The sequence below is a fragment of the Manacus vitellinus genome, unplaced genomic scaffold, assembly GCF_001715985.3.
Source record: "Manacus vitellinus isolate BGI_N305 unplaced genomic scaffold, ASM171598v3 scaffold_29_pilon, whole genome shotgun sequence".
In the NCBI taxonomy this organism is placed as follows: Eukaryota; Metazoa; Chordata; class Aves; order Passeriformes; family Pipridae; genus Manacus; species Manacus vitellinus.
Window position 1 is genome coordinate 5,210,297 of NW_021940207.1, and position 12,450 is coordinate 5,222,746.

Consider the following 12,450-nt stretch of genomic DNA (forward strand, 5'->3'; position numbering starts at 1 on the left):
GGCACCGGGCTGCGCTCCCGCGGGCGGTGAGACAGCCGGGAGACCCCGCGGGGGATGGACGTGCGGACATGTCCCTCGCACTTATGCCTCGGCCGCGTGTGGAGGTTCCGCTCATGGCGTTGAAAAAATGGGAGCAGAACTGTGAATGTTCAACAATTTGAGGGGGACTGGTGATGTTGAGGTCCCGGTTAAAAATACTTAAGCCCAGTGGTTTTTATGAAGACTGCCCTGCATTGGGCTCTGGAGCTCCGCCCCGCCTTGCAGACCCCCCGTGCCTGCCGGAGCACAGGGCGGGGAGTGCCCCCCTCGCTTTCCAGGGTCCCGCTGGCTTGGCCTGTGCTCAGAGCACGGATTCACCTTCCTTTGGGCCAGGCTGGCCTTGGCTTCCCTGTTAGCTGAGTGTCTGCCTCACACGTGTGCTTTTGAGCTCAATTAAACGTGCCCTGGAGCTGCTTTGGGTTTAAAAAGCTTTGCACGAGATAGTTTGTTCTTTCTGACAGTGATTTGTGATATAAACCAGTAGAAGCACTGTTATAATCAAGTTAGTTTAGATTTACGCTCTGGTAATAGAGAGCACTGTGTGCCTGCCTAAAACAACCAAAATTCCTTAAACTTTTTTCCCTTGCCATTGGTAATTTCTTTTGTTTTAAATTTTTTCAAATTTCAGTTCTGACAAAATAGCAAGTGTGAATTTGATGATTCAGCTGGTCAAGGGTAGAAAACATATGTCTGTGCAGGCAGCTGGGTGTTACTTTTGACCTCTTGTCATCCTTCAACGCTTCAGTCAGTGCTAGTGGAAAGAAACTTGAAGTTTTAGGGGTTAATGTTGTCCCTATTAAGTCATTTGCAAAGTTGTTATTGGTCATTTTAGTGTGGTCAAGATCTCATCTTAAGGGTCTGTCCACACATGGTTACTCAAGAAAATGAATCCAATTAACCTTTCCTGTGAGTTGATTAAAGTGAATTAAATCCCTGTGTAGATGCTCATATTCAGAATTTAGGTAGCCTTGATTTGTCTTTGTTCATTTCTGAAGTGAACTAAGTGGACCACGCTAATGTCGCTTAGATGCCGAATGGAAGTATATTTACAGGGTTGCAATATAACTCAACCAGTCCCTGGTAAATTGGTACCTATGGTATAGCCTGGATTAAGCTTCAAGAGTGTCCTGTTACAACGATTTGTTGTTACATGATAGCAATGGGATTAAAGTAGAATCCCAGAGCAGCTCCTGCGTGCAAAGTAGATGAGGTTTGAGCCATGTTCTGCAAAGTCTCAGGCATGTGTCGCGCAGTTCAATGGCATCAGTTGTTTTTATTTTGGAAGTGTTGAAACTGAGCTATGCTTTGGATTAGGTCTTTTCATGCTGTGTGTTAATGCCAACCAAGGAAAGAAATGCATCACCTTCCACACCTAGGGAAATATTTATTGCTCCTGATAGAGAAATCACTGTTGATCCTTCTGGACAAACATTCCCTTTCTTCATTTGGGGTAAAGGTCGGCTTAGTCATTCATTAATAATGAAGAACATAGTTTCGGTTTGAGTACTTTGTTCTTCACCAGCTCTCCTTCAGGAGTGGAGGTATTGTGTCCAAGTTCTCTCTGTCTACAGGTAGCTGGGACTGCTGTGAGACAGGGTCATCCTCCTCTTCTGGAGTGGTCTCAATAAACTCCTCTAAAAAGTGCATTTCAGTGCAACGATGGTAGTGAAAATCTGATAGCTGTAGCTGGGTGCTGCAGGAAGTCTTGCTTTGTGTGTTTACTTTCCTTTCGTATCTCTGAAAGCATTTATATCAGCTGAAGGCCTGATATAGATGGCATTTTGCAGGTGAAAACTGCTTCAGCTGCTTGAGTTTGTTTTGTGGACAGGGGTTTATGGGTGCGGAATGCACTCTCAAAGTACACTTTTCCTACTATAAACTAGACCTTGCTGCTGCAGCCTGGAGTTACAGAACCATTTTTCCATGAGCGGTAAAGTAGATGTTCTGACCACTGTGGTCAGTAAACCTCTTGTAAGTTATTTGCTGAAGGTTTTGGTGTTAGTAGCAGTCTGTGGCCTGAATTGCTCCGCCTGCGTTTTTGTTCACCTCCCAAATATCTGTTACATATTTGCTTTTCACAAAGTAGCCTTTGCTGTTTGCTCTTTTGACCTGCCTCAGGAGATTGCTCATCTTTATGTGAGTAGATCTTTTTTACCAGAGGTCTTATTTGTGAGCCTTTTGGTGATAAAAAAAAAATCCTAGAAACATTATTTTAATTACTTACTTCTAAAGCAAATACAATAAATTCTCTTGGACTCTGCTTGATCTCTGTCTCACATTTCTTGTGATCTGATGCATTACTAGCAGCTAAATTTGGGAAGGGCTACACCCTCTTCTTGGCTGCTTGTTGGAAATGGGCTCTTGGACCTGAGTGGCGTTTGTGGCTGCGTGCAGGCAAGCAGAACTGCACGGGAGGCATTTCTGAGGAGGTCTTTTGGAGTTGTGCAGACCTTGCCCACCTTTGGAGGATGTACCTGTTGTCCCATCTGCTGTTGTTGCCTTTCCAAAGGGCTGAAGAGTGTGGTAATGCCTTTGTGAAGGAGATACCTGTCTGCTAGGACTGAGGCTTAGACCTTGATCCATTGCAATCTCCGAGAGCCATCAGTTGTTTAGCAGCAGCAGGAAAAACCCAGGGTTGGGCATCCTTGCCGGTGGCTCCTAATCTTTCTGCCAGTTTGAATCCTTTGTGAGGAGAGAAAAGGGAGAGGTGGAGGGGAGGACCCTGAACTCTGTCTGCCCCAGCAGTGTGAAGCTCTGGAAAATTTGCTCTGGAAATTTCAGTGGCTAAAGTGTTTTTATTGAATTTTTTTTTTGAGTAGTGCTATAAAGACATAAAAGGCAATACATCTGTGCCAATCATTGGAACTGGCCCTGCCACGCTGCTGTCTGGAGCTCCAGCCTTGACAAAGGCTGATTGTGGCACCTGTGCTTGGAGAGACACGGCAACAATGCTCGTACTGTGGTTTCTACTCTTTGTTTTAAGCATCTGATTTGACTTTTGGGAGCTCCTGAGCTGTACATTCAAATGCTGGTGGTTGTAGTCTGCTGCCCGAGAGGCCAGTTTCCCAAATGTGGTAGTAAAAGATACAGCTCTCACTGCAACCTTGGGGAAACAGGAAGGGCTGGAATATTTTGTGTCTTGGCAAGGCGTTCTCTGGGGCCGGCAGCCTGGCTGGGTGTCTTTTGCCTCAGCATAAATTGAATAAAAGTTTGCTGTTAGCATCAGTCTCTCTTCTTCCCAACTACAGACCTTCCCGCTGACCTCTGCAGCTTAACATGACCTGTGCTGAGACTCCTGCAATAAAAACCTCCTGGCCACTGACATTCCAAGTGACTGGGGAGGGGGATCAGCTCTCAAGTGCAATGTGGCAGGCTCTCATGGAACAGACTGAGCTTATTGGCTTACGCTGGGGCCTTTGGTGTCTGTCTGTGCTCAGCAACACAGTGGAGAAGAGAAACTTGGTGTCTGTCAAAGGTGGAAGGGGGTTCAGGAAGTGTTGATGGCTGGCACGGTGTCTGATGAGGAGGGATTCTGCTTAAGGGTTTTTCAGGGAATGGTTTTGAGGGATGAGCTGTCAGCTGTATTCATGTGAAGGAAGCATTGGCCTTTAACTGGATTAGTATAATCAGGGCAACAATTTTGAGAGCAGCTGAGGGTCAGCCAGGTCATTGTGAAGCCACCTGCCCCATGCCCTTTGGCTCCAGCTGGGATTTTGCCTTGCAGTATCATGATTTTCTGCTTTTGTGACTTCCTTGTAGAAGGGCTCTGAAAAATTCAGGCAAGCTGGATGGCTTGAGGGCAATGGGGAGGCGGAGAGTGATGAAATATAGATGCAGGTCACTGGTTCATGTCCACTCTTCTGGGGAGTAGGAGATCTGTTTTTCCAGCATGCATGAATCCAGTAGCTGAGGCTGTGGTGCTCATTTCACTTCTGGTTAAGGCTGGGTGGAAATTTTATTATGCATTCAGTGGTTCTGGGTCTGCAGTGCTTGGCATGGATGGGCAGGATTAGCATATTTCATGCTCCTGGCTCTGAAAGGCAACTGAGCAAGCAGGTCTGCCTCCTCCCATCCCTAAACCCTTAGCACTTGTCCTCTGCAAGCTTCTGTGGAGGTTGTACTGAGGCAAAAAGATTGCTCAAAAAGCAGTCTTTGGCAGAGCAAAGCTTCCAGACTCTTGTTGATGCTTATTGCAAAGATGTTTCCTTAGCTCCTGACAAATTTTTAGACTGGGATAAGAAAAGGCACAGCCTGTTTTGCACCGATTCCTGGAGATATAGGGCTGTGATGGAGGGTTTTCTCTCATGTGTGATACTACTGAGGCATCATCCATCACCCACTGCTGGTCTCTGAGTAGTGATCCCAGCTGAGCAGTGTGTTTGTGGTGACCGTGGGCCTCTGTTTAATCTTTAATTTCCTGTGGCCATGGAAGGCCAGAGAGTGTGTACGTGCCAGGCAGGAGTTGGAGATGGCTGCTGCAAGGAGCAGGAGAGGCTAGTTGTGCTCACTTGGGCACAAGGAAACCCTGCTTGGAGAAACAATGGGATATGCCTTGGGGCTGTGTGAAACTTCTGCTTTGCTGAAATAAGCTTTCTTTTTCTTGCTCAGAGTCATCCAGTTCACATGAATGTGGTGATTTATAGGACAAAGCAACAAGTTCCCTGCCTGCTTCCTTGTCCCCCTTCCCAGAGTGTCCCCAGATGGCTGGCTTCCCACTTGCTTGCTGCTCTTCCTGCTTTGTGCTGGTTTGAAGGCTGAAGGACTGAGGAAGAAGGCTGGTCTTTTGGTAAAACTGCCTTAAACCTTGAGAAGCTTTAGGTCCATTTTCTGGCATGGCAGTCACTGCTGGCTGGTCCTTTTGTTGTTCTCCAGAAAGGTGATAAAGATAATTGCCATTCTGCTGCTGGTGGATTGCACTGCATGGAGTAAAGGGCATATTTGCTGGACATTTCCACTGGGAAAGCAGTTGTCTCCCTGGAGGCTCCTGTGTGTCAGGAACAGTCTCTGTTCACCTTTCAGTGCTGGCTTTTCCATGGGACACATATAGGACTTTGTGGAAGTCCCTTGACACTTCATTTATAGTTCCTTTTCAAAAAGCAGAAAATGGAGCCTTCCTGCTGTTTTCTTTCTCAGTATTTAAAAAGATATCACACAGCTCGCTGAGTGTGTGCTGTGTGGCCATGGCTGGGAGACACTTCCAGCAGAGCTGGAAAGAGAGCAGGAGAGTGCAGCACCATTCTGTATGTATGAGATGCAAGGCAGGGCTATTGTGAACTTTGCCTTGAACAAAGGAGATCAGTTTAGGCCTGGGTGCTCATAAAATTTACCCTGTAACCCCAGGCATCCTGTGAGTTAAGCTTGCCAGAAGTGTTACTTTTCCTGGGGAGAAAGGTGTAGATGAAAGCCTGCACAGAGCCCACCGCAGCCCTTCTGCCCTTGTCCAAGGATTTTGTGTCAGGTTCCAGAAGCTCAACTGATGATTATTTTAATTGCTCACCATCCCACAGTGCCACTGCCACAATGCTCTGTCAGCCAAATAAAAATGGTGAGATCCTTTTGTCTCAGGCCTGGGTTGGTAGGGGTTTTGTCCGTCTGCTCTTGACAGCTCTGCCCTGCGGTAAGTGCTCTTCAGGATAGAAAGTCAAAGTGGGTTTGTAAGTGAGTCACTCTTCTTCACTTCTCTTTTCAAAGGAGGTGTAACAAGCTGTGTGCAGTAAAACGGAGTTCCTGTCTGCATTTTCGTTCACTCATTTCCGAGCCCTTTTGCTGAACCAGAACTTGGTGGCTGGAGGTATCAGCTCTAAGAGGAAATGTTATATGGGCTAAATACGAGCTGTTCAGAAGTGATTACAAAGGGGAAAAGGTTGTAAATGAGCAAATATCTGAAAGCACTGAGACACAGACCATAAGGACACTGACAGGACTGACCTGAGAAGTAATGGGACATAAAGGAGGAAAGAAGTTTGTGCAAACAGGGATATTTCCTGGCAGTGGGGGTTTTAATTTCGTTCAGCAGAAACCTCTCCAAAAGTTACGATATATGTAGTACTGGCTCTTTACATCCAGATGGGACCAGAGGCTGGAGTGTGCCCTAGCTGGGAACATTCTTTGCCCCTCACCTGAGACATGTGTCGGGGTAGTGCTGGACTGGCTCGGGGCAGCCTTCCCTGGTGTGGATGAAAAGCTTCCCTATCTCAGCACAGCAGAAAGGCTTTGCACTGCAAAAGCACCTGAGCTTATCATTTATGTCTGCTCCAGATATGGTAAACGTGACTTGTGGCATCCTGGTGGAAAAAAGTGTCTTCTCCCTCTGTTCTGATGTTAGTGTTATTATTGGGGTGCCAGCTGGTGGGATGGGGAGGATTTATGTCCTAAATTCACCAGTGCCTCCTGGAGCCTTTGGTAGTGCTGCTGGGGGCTGGGGTGAAGTGTGGAGGACAGCAGGGAAAAGGCCTGAGAATTTTCCAAGCTGCCAGGGTGTGGGCTGTTTTTGTGGCTGGCAGAGAGCACTGCCGTTCGCAGGACTGTGCTCTCCTGCAGGCAATCTGGTTGGCACCAGGTTTCCGAAGGAAGTCGGTGTTGGGAAGAGGCTGGGCTCTCCTGGCCTTATTTGCAGTGCTGGAAGGACTGCGTCCTTGGCTAGGGCTGCACAGCTCTCCCTGGGTTCTGCACATCCCTGATACAAGGTGGAAAAAGCAGGTTTGTCTCCAGCTCAGTAGTACCTGGTTCTCCAGGCGGTGGGCACTGCCCACAGCGTCAGCTCTGGCCGTGTAACAGGTGAACTTGTTTTGTCCTGATTTTAATTGGGTTATTTATTATCGTTTTTTTTCTCTTTTTAAGAAGCTGTGAATATGCAATATCACCTGAGGGTGATATAGTTCCCAAAGCAAAAAACTTTACTTTCACTGACCTGGGGCTCATTTTGTGCTCTTGGAGAGGAGAAAAGGCTGCCAGCCTGCTTCTTCCTCACATTTTGCAGTGCATGTGAGCTGTGGGCTCAGATGCCACAAAGCAGTTTGCATTGGGAGCTCTGTCTCCCTGTCCATCTAGCCTCAGATGCCAGGGACTTATTCTTGCCTCATATTCCACTGTTTTAAATCTGCAGTTGCACTAATGGCAGTGTGCCAACACAAGGCTGTGACAGGAAAGTGGACTTGTATTGTTAGTGCTGAAGCTTTACCTATTTGTGAGTCTTTTGTACATGGATGTGGAACTCTGACTGATCTGGGGCCAGTTTTGGTACTTTGTGTTCCCCAGAGCTGACTAATAAACCTGGAGAACTTAAACACAGGAAGCAGTGGGAGAGAGGAGGGAGTTCCCTTGAGGAGCTGGTGGAGCAAAGAATAGGGGTTTTGAAACAACGTAGAGCGTCCTCAGTTGATTGGGTAGAGGAAGGTTGTTCTCTCAGAGTAGATTTGCAATGCTGACAGCAGCTGAACATGTGACAGACTGGAGTCCTTCCTTACATCCCAGCAGCCACCTTTCTAGGGAACAGAAAGCTGATTAGGAATCTCTGCAAGAATCGGAGCTGATTGCAAGATCAGTTCAGGTACCTTCAGCTTCCAATGTAGCAGCTGGCTGGGTTTCCAGCAAGGCTGGGAGGCTGCCCAGAGGCCCATCCTGCATGAGCTTTGCTTCTCTTGCTATCTCATCTGGATGAATAAAACCTGGCTTGTTCACTTGTGCACTGATACTGTGGTCTGTCCTTCCAGCTGCAGCTCTGGTTTAGCTACAAGCCTCGGAACAGTGTCAGGATTAGCTCTAGTCACCTAAAGGCTGAAAGTAAAGTGGTGTCTCTGGGGGAGTCTTTCTTCTGCTTGTTTTCTCCAGAGATTCTTGTTCCTCTGTACAAATGCAGGTTACTGTTGTGTAAAACCACACTGTAGGGTTTTGAGAGGAACTTGAACCTTTTTTGGCCCTCTCTGTGTTGGTGTGAGGTTTCCATCAGTCAGCCTTTTGTAAGCAGTCACTAAACTGAGTCAGGGCATGAAGTTGTACCTGAGGGGCATTGAGAGCTCCTGTTCCGTATCTTGTCTCCCTTGTATTTTGCTATATTATCTTTTAGGATTAAGCTGGAAGAGAAGCCTGGGAGAGCTGACACTTTGCATTATCTTCGCTCCCATCTGCCTGCCTGCTTCTCTAGAGCTGCTGTGGTGTTATTCATCACAGCCCGAAACCAAGGGTTTAGAAATGCTGGTGGAAGATCTGTGACCCAGAGTGCCATGTCTCCTGAAAGCCACCCTGAACCACAAAGTGGACCTGCCAGCTCTTTGCAGAGAAACTACTGAACAAGGAGTTTAGGTGTGCATTTATCAGAGAATGGAAGTTTTGCCTATCTGGGAAATTCAGTGTGTCATTCTAAGAGTTATGTAGTGTAAAAATGCCTAAAATGCTGAAACAAAAGTTGAATTAAACAGGTTGAAGCAAAATACAGTAATCATTGTTGGAGATGGGTGTGGGGTAAGGGAGTGTATGTAGTGCACATCTTTTGAGATGTCAAGCTCCATGGCCGAGCAGTTTTCTGAGTGGGTGGCTGTTTTGAGTTGTGCATGAAAGAAAACTATTTCCCCCCCCCCCCCGCCTTACACCAATTTAAAAATGAGTAGTGTTGGGCTTAAAGCTAAAACTGCCATGATGTCCTGTCATCCTACAAAAGAAACAAAAAGAAAACTTCCAGAAAAAGACAGTGTTGTACTATCCCTGGGGGACAGCTGAAGGCATGATTTACAGCTACAGTGGTGTTCATGGGGATGTCTGTGAGAGCCAGGGATTTTGACCTCTCTTGGTGAAGGCAACTCCTGCCCTGCTCTCCAGTGACATGTGTGGTAGTTTGGCTTTGGGCAAAGTGAGGATAAAACACAGCTGTTGGAGGCAAGTGTTGTTTGTTTTGCTGTGGTCTATGGTTGGGAGGCAGTGGTTAAAATTGACTTCTAGGAAAGCTTCTCCCTGTCTCTGTTGTTGGTTGATCATTTTGTACATGTGGTATTAGCTGAGTCAACTGAAGCTCTGTCAAATGCTGGAGAGAATGAACTACACAAGCAAGTTTAGTTCTCGTTGATGATTAACTTCTTCCATACACAGACCCAATTCATCTTGGATGTTGAGTGAAGTGTTTGACTGCCTGAGGTATGCTATTTGGCTGTGGTGTCAAACTAGCCAAACCATCCCTGACAAGTATATCTACCTTGAGGCTTTTGTACCTACCCGCCTAGGTGTTACTGGTGGGTCCACAGTGCAGTGGCTGAGCTCACTGGTGATCTTTTGGGTGTAGGTAGTCCTGTACAGGGTGATGGACACTGGGACACTCAAGAAATTTCTACAGAGATGAGTGTTCTGAGCTTGGCAGGTAATGACATGCAGACATTAACATATATTGTCTTACCTGTCTGCTCTTTGCTTTAAAGTGGCGAAGTACTGTACGTGTTGGGCCCCTGGAATAGAAAGCAGCAGCTGCAGGAGGAATGTTGGCTATAGGACTTAGCGGTATTGGAAAGTTCTTGTGACTCAAAGTACTCTGTATCTGGGAACCCAACAAGACATGGCTGAAAAGGACAAATTTTCAAAGCATGGGTGCTAGTACTCCTTAAAGCTCAATGCCATTTTCAGGTATGTCTGTATGTCCAAGCTTGAACAAAGTCTTGGGGCAGAGTGGCTGGAAACCCACCCAGCAGAAAAGGACCTGGGGGGGTGCTGGTTGGCAGCTAGCTAAATATGAGCCAATGGGTGCCCAGGTGGCCAAGAAGGCAAATGATATCCTGGCTTGTATCATTAGTAGTGTGGTCAGTGGGACCAGGGCAGTGACTGTCCCTCTGTACTCGGCACTGGTGAGGCCATACCTCGAGTACTGTGTTCAACTTTGGACCCCTCACCACAAGAAGGACAATTGAGGTGCTGGAGTGTCCAGAGAAGTGCAGCAAAGCTGGTGAGGGATCTGGAGCACAAGTTTTATGAGGGGGAGGTGGGTGTATTTAACCTGGAGAAGAGGAGGCTTATGGGGAACTTTATTACTCTCTACAACTACCTGAAAAGAGGTTGTAGCCAGGTGGGCGTCAATCTCTTCTCCCAGGCAACCAGCAGTAGGACAAGAGGGCATGGTCTTAAACTATGCCAGGGAAGGTTTAGGTTGGATATTAGGAAGAAATTTTTCACAGAGAGAGTAATCAGGCATTGGAATGGGCTGCCCAGGGAGGTGGTGGATTCACTGTCCCTGGAGGTTTTTAAAATTAGACTGGATGTGGCACTTAGTACCATGGTCTAGTAACCATGACAGTGTTGGATCAAGGGTTGGACTTGATGATCTTGGAGGTCTTTTTCAACCTGATTGATTCTACGATTCTATGATTGTGTTTTAAGCTTTGAGAATAAGAAGAGTTGCTCTTATTTGGAAACATTGCAGATGAAAGTAGGTAGGGTGGAATTATCCAGTGATGAAAAGCATGTCAGCCTTCTCTGTAAAAGTGGAATGATAAATTTTATCAAATTTTGTGGCTGGGACAGGCTCTAGGATAACCTTTTGAGATGCCTTGTGGTATTTTTTCACTATCTTGAGTATTTCCACCTTCCTGTTATACTGTGCAATCACATCACCTTCTGTTTTGAGGTGTCCAGCAGATGCTCTCTGTTTGAGGACTGCTCTGTGGTACAGTGTGCAGAAGTGAGAATGCCAAATTAGCGGCCTCAGAGAAGGCATTTTGTGTATGCTGATGATTTCTGTTTCAAGGCAGGTTAACAAAAAGAATCAAATTCTGAGGGTTTGTTTCCAAAATGCATAGAGTCTTCCTTTTTGAAGCACTGTTGGGCAGGTGAGAGCTTATTGTTGGAGAGGAGTGTAGACGGAGCACAAAAATCTCATGGTCTTGACCTCAAAGCATTTAGCTTAGAGCAGAGAGGATAACCTCCTTCCCAAATCCCAAGCTGTTCTTAGTTTCCAGGCCAAGACTGCTAGTAAAAAAAACATGGTGGTTTGGTGATTTATTTTTTTTCTTTTGCGTGTTTACACATTTAAGAATTAGACCAAGACCCCTCAGTTTGGTTCCCTATGGGGTCATCCAGTCTCCTTGTACTGCCTCATAGCTCCCAGCTATGTGTGATGCTCTGGTGCTGTGACTGAGAAGCAGAAATTGTTCCCTTTCTCAGGCTGCCCAGACCTGCCCTCTGTCTGGGACCCACCTTCTCCCTGCGCGAGTTTTTCTGATGTCCTTGGCGCTGATGGGGCCTGGTGAATAAGGTCCTAGGAATGTCATCTGTGTAAATGCAGCAGAGGAGACGTGTCCTGGCCAGCCTCTGTCAGCACCCATGTGTGGTAGCAGGAGCTCGAGTGTCTCCTGGTGCAATGGGAGAGGCAGGGCAGAAGTGGGAAACACTGAGGTCGGGCCGTGTATCTGACAGAGCAGCTTTGCTGATTCTGGGAAGGAAATGTCCCAGTTGCGTGTTTTATCTGGAACCTTCCTTCAGGGTAGCCCCTCACCTCCACCTGGGTGGCTGCTTGGTCACATTGGCTTCATTTCAAGGAAACAGTCTGCAGATTTTGGAGGCTACCTGGCTTGGAGTGGCCTGGCCAGTCCCTGCTGGTAAGTCTCTAGGAGGTCCCAGCTTACCTTCTAATCTGCAGAAATCTTCATAACTCAGCATCCTCTTGAGACTGCCGGCTTGCAAAAGGCTGCATTTGCTGCTTGCCACATACTTTATCAGCTCTGTAGGCCCTAAAAACTGATTTTTAGTGATGAAACTTTTTTCCTGTTACTTTTGTCTTTTCTCTCCCTCCTGACCTTCAGATCAGGATTCAAAAAATGCAGATGCTCTAAACTAAGCATGAGTCACACATTCTAGTTTATTTTGTGAATTATCTAGCACACGATGCTGACAGAAAAATGTTGGGAGTGGAGGGGGTGGGGAGCAAGAGGTGGTTTTTAAGACCCAAAAGGAAATGCTTGGAACATGCATCTGTGGTCCCTGGGTCATTGAACTGGCTGATGTCCCAGAGCATGTTTTATGGGCCACGTGAACCAAGGGGGCCCTTGGGCCTTGTAGTGGATGTCAAAACATGGTCTAAGACTTCAGGCAGAAGTGAGGGGGATGTTTTGCTGTGAGCCTTGCTTGAGAAGGCAGTGGGGTTTAACCTCTTGTCGAGACATTGCATGTTCCACACCACCCATTCCTGGGTGTTACCTACCTCTTTGTCACACACTTGAATATCACTAACAACATGTAAGGCTGCCTTTGCTCCTCTGTTGTGGTTACCTTACTCTGTTTGAAGCAGTTTGGTGTTTGAAATGCTGAGGTATGGAGCTGAGGTAATGCTGGAGAAAGCTAGTGAGGCAGGTGGCAGAATATAAAAAGGACAAGGTTATTTAATGTAATTTTGCCAAGTTCTGTACCTAGGGACTTCCTTATCTTTCTGATAAAGGCAGG

The 12,450-nt window shown here is 46.8% G+C and overlaps 1 protein-coding gene across 1 annotated transcript in view; it reads left to right on the forward strand.

Moving 5' to 3' along the window:
- Window positions 1–8,321: 8,321 nt before the first annotated feature.
- CCDC50 (coiled-coil domain containing 50) overlaps window positions 8,322–12,450 on the forward strand; it is a 33,455-nt gene continuing 29,326 nt past the window's right edge. Inside the window, exon 1 of the mRNA XM_018074906.2 lies at window positions 8,322–8,340. The gene's annotated coding sequence lies outside the window, so the exon portion shown is untranslated. The remainder of the gene's footprint in view (window positions 8,341–12,450) is intronic.